We start from the raw sequence: 12,083 nt of genomic DNA on the forward strand, positions 1-12,083 counted from the left end.
GAGCAGCAGCCACTGGACTATGGCTATGATATAAGGGGTTCGTTTAACGACCGGTTATATTATTTTGGTTTTGCACGACATAATAACTTTTCAACGTATGATCTGCTACTAGTGTGTTTCATCAGCAGCATCCCGGCTTTTTTTTTTTATTTGTATTTTTGAAGAGGCAAAAGTGCAGGAAACAAAATCACTTGTGTGGCTGGGCCCTGGTATCACTTCTACTACAATAAGCTAGTGTAGTATAGATTGTAAGCTCAGTACCCAGGCGCCCTCTGCCCTAAATAAATTTACTGTCACACTCAATGGATTGCTACATTGGCACCATACAAATAAATGACAATAAATGAAGCAATTTGTGTGCGAGTGAATGTTTATTATTTTTCTTTCTTAAATTATTGAAGTTGAACTAAAGGTTTAGAAGTCTTTTTGCTGGCCACAATGCTGTGTACTGTATTTATATGTAGGGAATAGGTGCCTGCATCTTACAAGATCATCTGCAAACCAAGATGTATGCTTTGAGTCAGTTATACTTGTTACTGATACTCTTGAACAAGAAGTTATAAGAGGAATATAATAGGGTACAAGTTTGTAAAAGTAACTAATTTCTTACAAGATTTGAAGCTGTGAAAATGCAAAAGTCATCTGGTTCAACTATTAAAAACAGCACCACTTTACATCCAGCAGAAAAACATCACACCTATAGAAAATTATATGCCTGATTCTGAGTTGGGACTAAAGCAAGTAACTGTACCTGGAAAAACCATGCAGCAATGCAACGGGTGCAAATACATATATTTATTTGCATGCATTATAAATATTGGCTGCTGTTGCATGTAGCAAACAAATACTGGGGACAGCTTTCTTGTTACACTGCAATTTAGATTTTTGTTAGGACATGCCCCTCCTAAATCAAAATCTGTCTGCACATTGTATACAGGGCCGTTTCTAGGGGCAGGCGACCCGTGCAATCGCACGGGGCGCGCCGCCCAGCAGAAACAGCCTGTTAACTGCCGGGCGCCCGCTGAGATTCAGTTACAAGCGGGCGCCCGGCAGAGCAGCCGGAGAGACGGAGCCTCCGGCTCCCCCAGTGTGCACTATGGGAGGACGTCATGACGTCTTTCCCATAGTGCAAAGGAGCAGCCGAGCGGACGCTGGAGCGGGGCTGAAGGTTTTTTTTTTATGTGCAGGCAGCCTGGACAATACTCTGGGGGCACTTCTGCTGGGGGAGACACCACTACTGGGGGCACCAGGGCACTACTACTGGGGACATTACTCGGGGGGCACTTCTACTGGGGGCATTGCTTAGGAGGTGCCACTACTGGGGGCATTACTCAGGGCCCAGGGGCACTACTACTTGGGGCACTACTACAAAGGGAGAATTACTATTGGGGGAACTAATACAGGGGGCATTAATATTTCGGGCAATACAACTGGGGCAATACAGCAGGGACCATTACTATTGGGGCCATTACTACAGGGGGCACTACTACTGAGTGCACTGCATAAAGGGCACCACTACTGTGGGCTCTGCATAAGTTGCACTACCACTGTGGGCACTGCATAAGGGGCATAAATACAGGGGACACTGCATATGGAGACAACTACAGGGGGCACTGCATAATGGGCACTTTTGCCTGAGAGCCAGTGGGGGGGAAGCCTAAGACCTGTCTGGATGGAATGGCAAGGGAGGGGGCTGGAATGAAGTGTGTATTATGTGAATCTTGTTTTTTCAATGTGTTTTATGTGGTTCTGGATTTAATAATGTATTTGAGGTGGATGTGGTTTTAAAACATAGTTTATGTGCCTCTGGCTTTTCCAATATATTATGTGGAAGTGGTTTGTTGCAGTGTATTATATGTGGATCTGGCTTGTATTCTCAATGTGCTGGATTCGCTCCCAACGCACTAAAAACGAGTGTGATGCAAGGTCATACTTCTGCAAATGTCACACCAAAGGCATGCACACAGAAATTCGGCATAGGCTTGTGACAGCTAGGCCACACCCCATTTTTTGAGCGCGCGCCGCATGTTGTCTGTCTTTTGTTTAGCTACATATATTTTTCAGCGCTTTGCCTCTGGCAGGTTTGCCACCCCTGGGCTCGGTAGTCACAGTGGCTGACATTCTGTGGTCTTTCGAGATCACACTCCCTTACTGTGATACCACACCCCCTCACGATGAGGCCACGCCCACTCCACAATATTACTGTTTCGAGGGGGGGGGGGCGCATTTTGACTGCTCACACTGGGAGCCTCAAACCCTAGAAACTGCTCTGATTGTATATATGCCTGAACTGCAGTGCAACATGGTTCTACCAAGGTGCACAGTTACTTGCTCTCTCTTGCTTTATTCCTAACTCAGAATCAGGCCCACTATTATATTCCTGCCCCCACAGTCTGAAATAGGAGGAAGAGCCTGCAAAATGGTTCAGTGTATGAAAAGTAAACAGCATGTTATTGCAGCCTTCTCCCTTTAGTATACTGTATGCAGATGCTGGCTTCTTTTCTCATTGTTTACAAGTTCTCCCTCATATCTCATGATGGAGAGAGGGAATCAGAGAATAGTGTGTTGTGGCCATGAGAGATAATAGCCCAAGGAAACAAGTCTTTAGACCATTGTTGGGTTTGGATGCAATTTGCAGCCAGTTAAGATTAAGATGACCTATTTGGTAAGCTCAGCAGCATACTGTGCATGGGCATCATAGCATTACAGTCTAAAAAAAAATTGTTATTCCTTCCTTCCACTCCATACAAAAATAGTCTGACGTGCAGACTAGACTAAAAAATAATAATTCTAAGCTTTAGGCCGGGCACACACTAGAATGATATCAGCACGATTTGCCGTATTTGAATAACAAATCGTGCATATTGTCTAATGTGTATGCACAATTGCGCCACTGCGGACAACATACAAGATCGTTTGACCGTGCTGCGTCTGTGTACTCAGTTACAATGGCGTCTGATTTTCGACAGACAGTCTGAGTTACCATAGAGTTGCTCAGAGGATTGATGGTGCATCTGTATGCAAGCAGCAGATGCAAATCCCGTCTGCTGCGGCATTTGCATATTTTCGCAGAACTGCTGCATACAACGTCGCAGCCTCAACGGGATTAGCGTCCACTTCTTAGGCCATTTGTCTACACTTGAAAACAGTCATTCAATTGTCCAGGTAGCGATCACCATTGAGTATTGCTGTCCTGTTTTCAAATTAAACTGCACCAGTGGAATGAGTGGCTGATTGTTATTAGTTACTACATCACTGTATTAAAGAAAGCCCAATTTTTCAAGCCATATAGGGTTTAACTTGCTAGCACATTACATTACTTTTTGTATTTAATGAACATACAAAAAATATGAAATATAAAAATAAAAAGGCATGCTTACCCATGATCCTACAGATAGCTTGTTTCATATAATTGCAGACCTCACACATGGCTGTAACTACCATAGGTGCAAGGGATGCAATTGCTATGGGCCCCAGAATTTAGGGGGGCACATCTTTCTTGTCAATGTTACATTTGTTATTTATTTATTATATACACATTTTTCACTATTATGTGGCACATAGGGGCCCTTACAATCTTTTGCTATGGGGCCTTTAAATACGCCCCTGACCTCAGATATTCAGTATATAACTGAATCAACTAGCAGAGCCGTAACAAAGCCTCTGAGCAACCTGTGTTAGCCCCACCCCCTATGCGTATAGGGGGGGCGGGTCATTGGCACCCAGAACTGCAGTGCCTGAAGAGTTCACTCGTTCAGTCCCGGCACATCCCTCATCCCCGCACATGCTGAACCTGACGAGAATGGCAGGTTGACCAGCATGTACGGGCGATGTCGGATGTCAGAAGCGACCAGCGGGCACGATGCACGCGCGATTTGCAAGCGATTTCACGATAACGATGCAGTTATCGTGCAATCGCTTGGCTAAATCGCTAAGTGGATACTCCCCTTTATGCTGGGTACACACTGGCAGATATATTGGGCGATCAATTGATCGACCAATATATCTTGTGTGCGTTGGCCAGTGTATACTAGCGATATGTCTGTGAACGACGTAGTTCACAGAGATATTGCATCGGCTCTGCTGCACGCCCCGCGGCCAGATGAAAGATGATGGTTGTTGAGTGTGTATGAACAACCATTATCTGCAGATCACTCAATCTGCAGATATACCTGTTAGGTGTGTACCCAGCATTATAACGGATATATCTGTAGATGATGGTTGTTCATACATACTGAACAATCATCATCTGGCCAGGGGTCGCGTCGTGCCCCCCTCCCACAGCCTCTGCAGTAAGTGTACGGGCGGTCGTCTGACAGCCCGTACACACAGCACAATGTGCAGATATATCTGGCATCGGCTGTGCTGCACAGCCGATCCAATATGTCCATGAATGACGTCGTTCACAAACAGATCGTCTGCATGCATTGGCCGACACACCCACGATATATCATCCATTCATTTGAACAGCCGATATATAGGCCAGTGTGTACCCAACATTAAAGACACTTTGGGCATCTGTAATTACGGCTGGGTGCCTGCCTGTAGGCACTGCCACAGCGATACTGGCTGCAGGGTGACATTCCAGGCACCCTGCAAGCCAGAAACAAGAGATGTGGGTGAGCGACAGTACCACCCACAGAGCTCTGTGCAGTCACACACCCCTATTTACGGCCCTGTCTACTAATTCTCTAATGTGTAAATATAGTAAGTATGAGGTTTGACACAGTGATAGGTGGGAAAAAAATGTATTTATCGTTACATTTTCCTCTCTAGTACAGGCGTACTCACACTCAGTAAATGTTTCATAAAGTATTTTCTGATTGTAAGTACTCCAGAGTGATGAACATTGTCTGTTCCCCCATTCACTGCAGCGATTGAGTGACACAAAGGGTAGTGCAACATTATCATTAAGACAGAATAGAAATAAATTACCAACAAAGGGGGGAACATGATGTTGAATAGCCGCGGGAGGGAGCTCCTGCAGCCATTCAATACAGTGCGTTGTTTGGGCGCGCTAAGGATTTTTTCTCACACCCCCCTGGGGATGCGAGAAGAAATACGACTAAAGTGCCGGGCGCGCAGCTATTTTTCTGCTTAGCGCGGCGCTAACAGCCGCGCGCCCAGCACTTTGGTCAGAGAATGCCGGTTAACGCACCTTAACACCCTTGTTAAGGCACGATAACCGTCATTCTCCGACCACACAGCGCGGTGTATTGAATAGCTGCGGGAGCTCCCTCCCACGGCTATTCAACATCGCGTTGAATTGAATTCCCCCACATTGTGAACATTTTTAGTAACCAATAGCAACCAACTAGACATTGGGTTTGATTGATGCAGTGTACAAATTAAACCATATATTTTGTTATTGCTTACTATGGTCTATAAGGTTTTTAATAGTGTAGTTAGTATATAATATTTAAGAAAAACACTCATGAAAATAGGTGTAACACATATCGGATTTCCCCATAGATTTGCCTAAAATAATTTAAAATAAACCTAGACTACTTTTGAAAAAAAAAGTCCTTTTTTTGCACAGCAAATTGTATAAAAGAAGTTCCGGCATGCAAGGTACAGAAAGATCATTTATTTTTTGTACTTTTACTCCAGTGGTACATTAACTTGCAGTATACGGTAAGAAGAAAAAAATATAAACAGATATTACTGTTCCTCTTTTATTACAGTGTTCAGTACATGTAAATCAGTGGTATTGTGTATATATGTGGAGGGGGTTTCAACACTGAAAGAAGCAATTGTCACGCTGTGCTTTTATTTCAGGTGTAAATGCCTGCTGTTGTTTACAAATCAGGGCCTAACCAGGGAATTATTCATATGTTTAGTGAGATACTGTGAATGAAAAGGAATCCTTGAGGATATGAATGTAAAGCACAAACCACACCCACGTCTTTCACTCTCATCCCCAGTGACTCATTTCCTTGCTGACTTCTGTCATACTCCACTGTATCTTCAGTGATGTTCCACATCCACAACTAGGACAAATATTCAACTGGAAAATCTTTATCTTGCACAGATCTCAAAGTCTCAAACGGACATCAGGTTCTACATTGGCTTTCTTTGTATTAAGACCAAACAATTGTGACCTGTGCCCTCGCTTATTTAGGAGGGAACACATAATATAGCCCATTCAGAAACTTGAATTAAAAGTCAGTCTGTCAGCATACATTATGTACTCATCTGTAAGGTAGTAAGGATACTGTAAGGTATGGGTCAGGGAACTTATTTACCTTTTACCCCAAATTATATTTAGATACGCCGACGTTACCCCCTTGATTTGAAAGGAAGGAAATCACATAGTAATGCCCCCATATAATGCCCCTGTAGTAGTGCCCCCATATAATGCCCCTGTAGTGCCGCTTGTACAAAAAAAAAAAAACACCTTAATCCCCGCTCCAGCATCCGCTGCCATCCTGTCCGCCTGGCTGCTCCTCGGAACTATGGTGCGCATGGAGAGAGGCAGAAGTTGGAGTTCTGAAGAGAACTCCTGCTAATGCGGCGCTGCAGGGAAGGAGCCGGATGCCCGCTGGTAATAACATCTCAGCGAGCGGCCGGCTTAGAGCCTCCCTGCGTCACAGCCGGGCATGCATAGGAATCATTCTATTCAGCCGGACGGCTGTCTGTCCATTACCCCCAGGAATTTCATTTTTACCCCATGTGGGGTAATTTACCCATATTCCCTGACCACTGCTGTAAGGTATCATGAAAATGGGAATGCACAGCATAGATAGAGCAAACTATTTAATGCACAAAGGCACTATGTAAAAATCAAATAAATAGCAAGTCTAGATCCTGGTGTTATAAATGTCATATCTTCTGATGTCATACTGCAGACTGACATATTTGAGTGTCATAATAGAGAGTGAATGGTGTTCTTGTACAACCATCAATTTACTGACCATAGCTGTCAATTAAATCGGAATCTGTACAATGCAATAGCACTGGGGTGATATTGTATTGTCACAGAAAAGCCCAGTGATCCCAATTTCATCCTGGTCAGTAGGCTTGGGTCTTTTGATATTTGTGTGCTCAAATTAACAGTAATAACTGCTATGGTAGTTACTCATAGAGCCAGTTTCAAATTACTTAGTAATTAAATAGGGAAAAGCTTATCAAATATCCAATGACTACTGGTATCTCCAGTCTAGAAAAACAAAAAAAAATAAAGCATGGGCCCATTTATCATTATTTGCGGCTTATTCCCCCAAAAACACCAATTTTTCAGGGGATACCCGGAAATATTTAGTATACCCTGAATGTGTTATAGAGGGATCACAGCAGATATTTCCGATATCTGCTGTGGTCCTCTTTTTCTGCCAGCAGACGCAACCCCCATAGGTTTGGTATGCAGTCGGGAAGCCGGCAGACGTAATCTCGACAGCCGGCTTCCCGACTGCTTTATCCCGGCGAGGGTTAAATGACAGGTGTCTAAATCTAGACGCCTGTCATTTTATCAACGCCGGGAGACCGGCGCCCGGCATCCCGATCGAAGTGATGCCGGGTGCCGCTGCGGACAGGGGAGGGTTAGGGTTAGGCACCCCCCTCGGGAGGTTAGGGTGAGGCTAGGGGAAGGGGGAGTTAGGGATAGGCACCCACCCCGGGGGACTTAGCTTTAGGCGGCGGGGAAGGGTGTGTTGGGTTTAGGCACTTAGAGGGGGGATTAGGGTTAGGCACCCCTAAGGAGGGTTAGGGGTGGGAGGTTAGGTTAGTTGATACTTACCTTTGGACGATCAGGATTTTCAGCCATGTCGGCCAGCCGCTGTCGGGATTTGCACTTGCGTCCGGCGGTAATTCATACCGATTCCATAGGTCTCTATGGGGGATGCGATGCTGTCAGATATACCCAGTTGGTCCCCGTCGCTTATGCCATCTGAAGATGGCGTAAGCCACTGTAGCATATGGGCTACACATTGCAAAACTAGCCGGGAGAGGGTTCAATAAGAATGGCCGCCACGCATGTGTGGTCAGTAGACCGGGCATGCGTAGGATCCCCGGCACAGGAGTGAAGAGTCCGCCGTCGCGGGCACTTCACTTCCAGCATATATTGCAGGGACGGGCTCCTTTCAGAGCCTATGACCCTGCATATGCTTTTGCATACATCCCGGCGCTATGATCGTATCCTGCAATGCTATCATTGGCGCTAATATTGCACCCAGATCATGCGATTATTAGTAAATAGGCCTCTATAACTTACACTGATTGAAAGTTCACTATTTGGTATACTTGTACTTGGGAGAACTAGATTAATACTTACATCTCTAAGAAGAGAGAGAGAAAATGTGTGGAAGACTCCATAGTACTTATTTTGTTCTGTATGATGGATGTAATTCCCTTCATCAGTTCTTATGCTGTATGCAATTGTTTCCATTATTCTTTATGCTGAATGCAATCTATTCATATTCTGTATTTATAGGCAACTGCACAGTGAAAATTCTTTCTTTTCTGTATGGTGAATGTACTTCTCAGTATCTTACCATAGTATATATGTATGGGAAAACGCACATTGCTTCTCTTGCTCTGTAGGTTTATTTTTTTATGTTTGGGCAGATGCACTTCCTTTGGTCTATATTCTGGATGTATTTCACTGTATGTATCTGCAATGAATGTGATTATATAACATGTTGAAGAATTGTGTCAGTCATCTGTAATGCTGGGTACACAGTGGCCGACATATCGGCCGTTCAATTGATCGGCCGATATATTGTGTGTGCATCGGCAAGTGTGTATCAGCGATATGTCTGAACGACGTAGTTCACAGACACATTGCGTCGGCTGTGCTGCATAGCCGAAGCTCAATATATTTGCAGATATATTGGGACATTGTGCTGTGTGTATGGGTGGTCAGCTGCTCGTACACTTGCTGCACTGGTTGGTGGAAATTGACAGCTCAACTGGGCGGGCCCATGTAAATATCCGCCCAGTTGTGACATCAGTGACGAAGTATCGGGCAGACTGTATGCAGAACATATGTTCTGCACAGACTGCAGATATAGCTGCAGATCAGTCGATCTGCAGATATATCGGTGAGGTGTGTACCCACCTTAAGAGTGAGATAGACATGCATGTTTGTAGCCTACCTGTCACAACTTACGGATGTGTAATGGATGTTGGCCCGTACTCTGGATTGGCGAAGTCTAACATGCTGGTGGTGTTCACCAGGGACCCCCGCAAGGATGTATGGACTTAGCTGCACCAGACACGCCTCTGACCAGCTTCCCTCGTACAGGTGCTGGTGTGCTTGGGAGAGCTGCTGGAAGTACATTAAAAGCGTAGTCAACAAGCCGGGTCAGAACCAACTGGACAGCAAAGTGCCAGTGAGAAGACAGAATCAGGTCCAAGTCGAGACAGGAATCACCAAACGCAGTACCAGGGGATCACAAGGAATAGCGAGGTCAGGAACAGGTAGTACAGGGCTCGACAAATCCCAGGAGCCAGGTCGCCATGGCTACCAGATTTTTCAGTGAGGAAGGAAGCAGATCCTCATCAACTCTGGCGGAGATTCGTGCCTATAGTATTGCGGTATTCATATCATGCACAGGAGTGCATGTGCTGAGTGTTGCCTGTGGTGACTGCTTTGCCTCTGTCCGTCCCGGCCTGCACTGACGACTTCTCTCCATCCTGGACTGCTCTGATCCCTGCTGTCTGTCCCAGTCTACGCTGATCCTCCTGTACGTCCTGGCTGTCTACTGTCTCCGATCTCCAGTTGCATAGAGCTCTCCGGTAGTAGGGTCTATGCGTGGCCAGGGATTATGGAGCGGCTTCAGAGGGATAGTGGTGTGACCATGAAGGGAGGGGGGTTTTGTTGTACTTTCCGGCACCATTGTTTTATGTGAAATGTGGTCCGTTATTACTGGAGGGTGGAGCAGGGGAGCCGTGCAGAGCAGTGAGGGGGCCTTCATTTTACTGTATCCATTCAACTGTGACCATTTTGTGGACTAGTATAGTGTGTATAACACACAGAGCTGTACTCCTATTATTTTTTTGGGGGGCGGTGGTCTGGCTCCTACAATTCATCCTGGCTCCTAGATTTTAGAAAAATTTGTCAAGCCCTGAGGTAGTATGTAGCACAAGATCAAGGTACGCTAGATTAAGATATGAGCCTATACCCTGGTACTGGAGTGCTCCCAGGAACTTCCTTATATAGGTTAAAGTTACATTCCAGCACCAATCATACTTTCCCTTTATCCTGTGCCTGTCCCCTTAAATCTTAAACAGATCGGTGCACGCGCCCCTACCGGAGCCACGTCCGCCTGTATGCAGAAGCCATCGGAGGGGAGGGAAGAGAGCAGCTGACCGCAAGTGCCGGGGACTTCCCACCCGATGTCCTTTGCCGGCTGGGACCCCAGCGCCGCTGGATGCAGTAAGTGACCACTGGGTTCGGCTGCGATGTGACACTGCCTGCTCATTACGGGGTTTGTGTAACAGTAATTGGCTAGGATCTGCATGGTAATAGGTGTAAGGTGTGGGGTTTAAAATATCAGGGCTTGATTTAAAATGACTTGAGGTGGTTGATACTACTTCAAGGTTTATTAAATTAATGGAAGTATATACAACAGTGATATTGTACAGTTATTCTTGTGTCATAGAGGCTATTAATTGGTGTTATAATATACTGGGTGTGTTTTTATCTATTATAGTGAAGTAGGGGTAGCAGGGCAAAGTGTTTAGTAGGTTCAAGAGATCCTATATGGACTGTCAATATACATCCTAAAAGTGGTGAATTGAACATAGCAATATGTATCTGTTAGGGGGTAGATGGAACACAGCAATGTTCTGTAGATCTCTAGAGAGGCATACCTCAAAACTGTGCTGATTTAGGCAGGACAGTTGCTATTTGAGGGATCTGTCCCACTGTAGCAGAGCAACGGTGAACGGGTGCTGTGCATACCTACTGCAGGTGTGTGCAACAATGAATGGCCGTTTGGAGGGGAGTATGGGGCAGTTTTTTAAGCCCTAGGCATACCATTGTTGATGTGGCCACAGACCCATAGTGATGCCCATGAAGCGGTTCCTGATTTAATTCATGGATCTGAAAACTTTGGAGGTTTGGAGAAGTCAGTGAAAAAATAATGTGCAGAATGTATAAATATTTATCCATACTCCCCAACATTTCAGATCCATCAATAAGGACGGAGGGTGGCTTTTCCTTAGCCATCTCTACTCACAATCATTGCTATGCAGAGCACCAGTCAAAGGGACATAGGTCCTGATTCAGCAAGGATCGCTGTTGTAAAGCTGCACACAGGCAGCTTTGCAATTGCGATCCTTGCTATTATGCAAATGCAGCAGGAGGTGTATGACACCCCCTGCTGCATTTGTGATCCCAGCACTGCGAAGGAAGATGCAGGCTGGGATCACCAATAGTGATCGCGATGGTGGGCGGTGACGGCCTCCGGCCAGCTGAGTAAGCCTCAGCTTAGTCAGACTAGCTGGCTTGCGAGCCCAAGATACTGCGTTGATCAAGGCAGGACCCATTCTGCACACTCGCAGAATGGGTCCTGCGCACGCGCAGATTCCCGATAATCGTGCACTGCTGAATCAGGCCTATAGTGTTCATTCTAGCACCCTGCACCTGCTAAAACCTGTGCAGTCTCTCTATTCTGCCTGGGGTGTCGCTCTCTGTACTGGTACTTCTATCAAACAAACTGTTGTATCTCAGCAGTTGCATCAGCTGAGTGTGCTAGAAGCACCAGAGATGAGAATGACACCCCAGGCAGGATAGAGGAACTGCACGGGCTGTGGCCGGTGCAGGGTGCTAGAATGAAGACTTGGGACATACTTGTCTGCAGAGCAGAGCCCTGAAATCGGAACGGTTAAGCCAAAATTGGAACTATCAGGGTTTGAACGGAACAGCGCAGTGTAATCTACAGAATATATAACTATGTAACTGCCAGGGGATAGATGAAACAGCAATGTTCTGCAAGTCTCCAAGGAGGTTAGTATATTCTATATGATTTACAGATTCTGTAAGAGATACAATCATTTGTTCAATAGTAAAAAAAATAAAAATATTTATGAATTGCAAAATCTGCAGACCCACACTACAACAAATGCTACAACTTGTGCAC

This window comes from Taudactylus pleione, unplaced genomic scaffold (assembly GCF_031769625.1).
Source record: "Taudactylus pleione unplaced genomic scaffold, aTauple2 ptg000351l, whole genome shotgun sequence".
In the NCBI taxonomy this organism is placed as follows: Eukaryota; Metazoa; Chordata; class Amphibia; order Anura; family Myobatrachidae; genus Taudactylus; species Taudactylus pleione.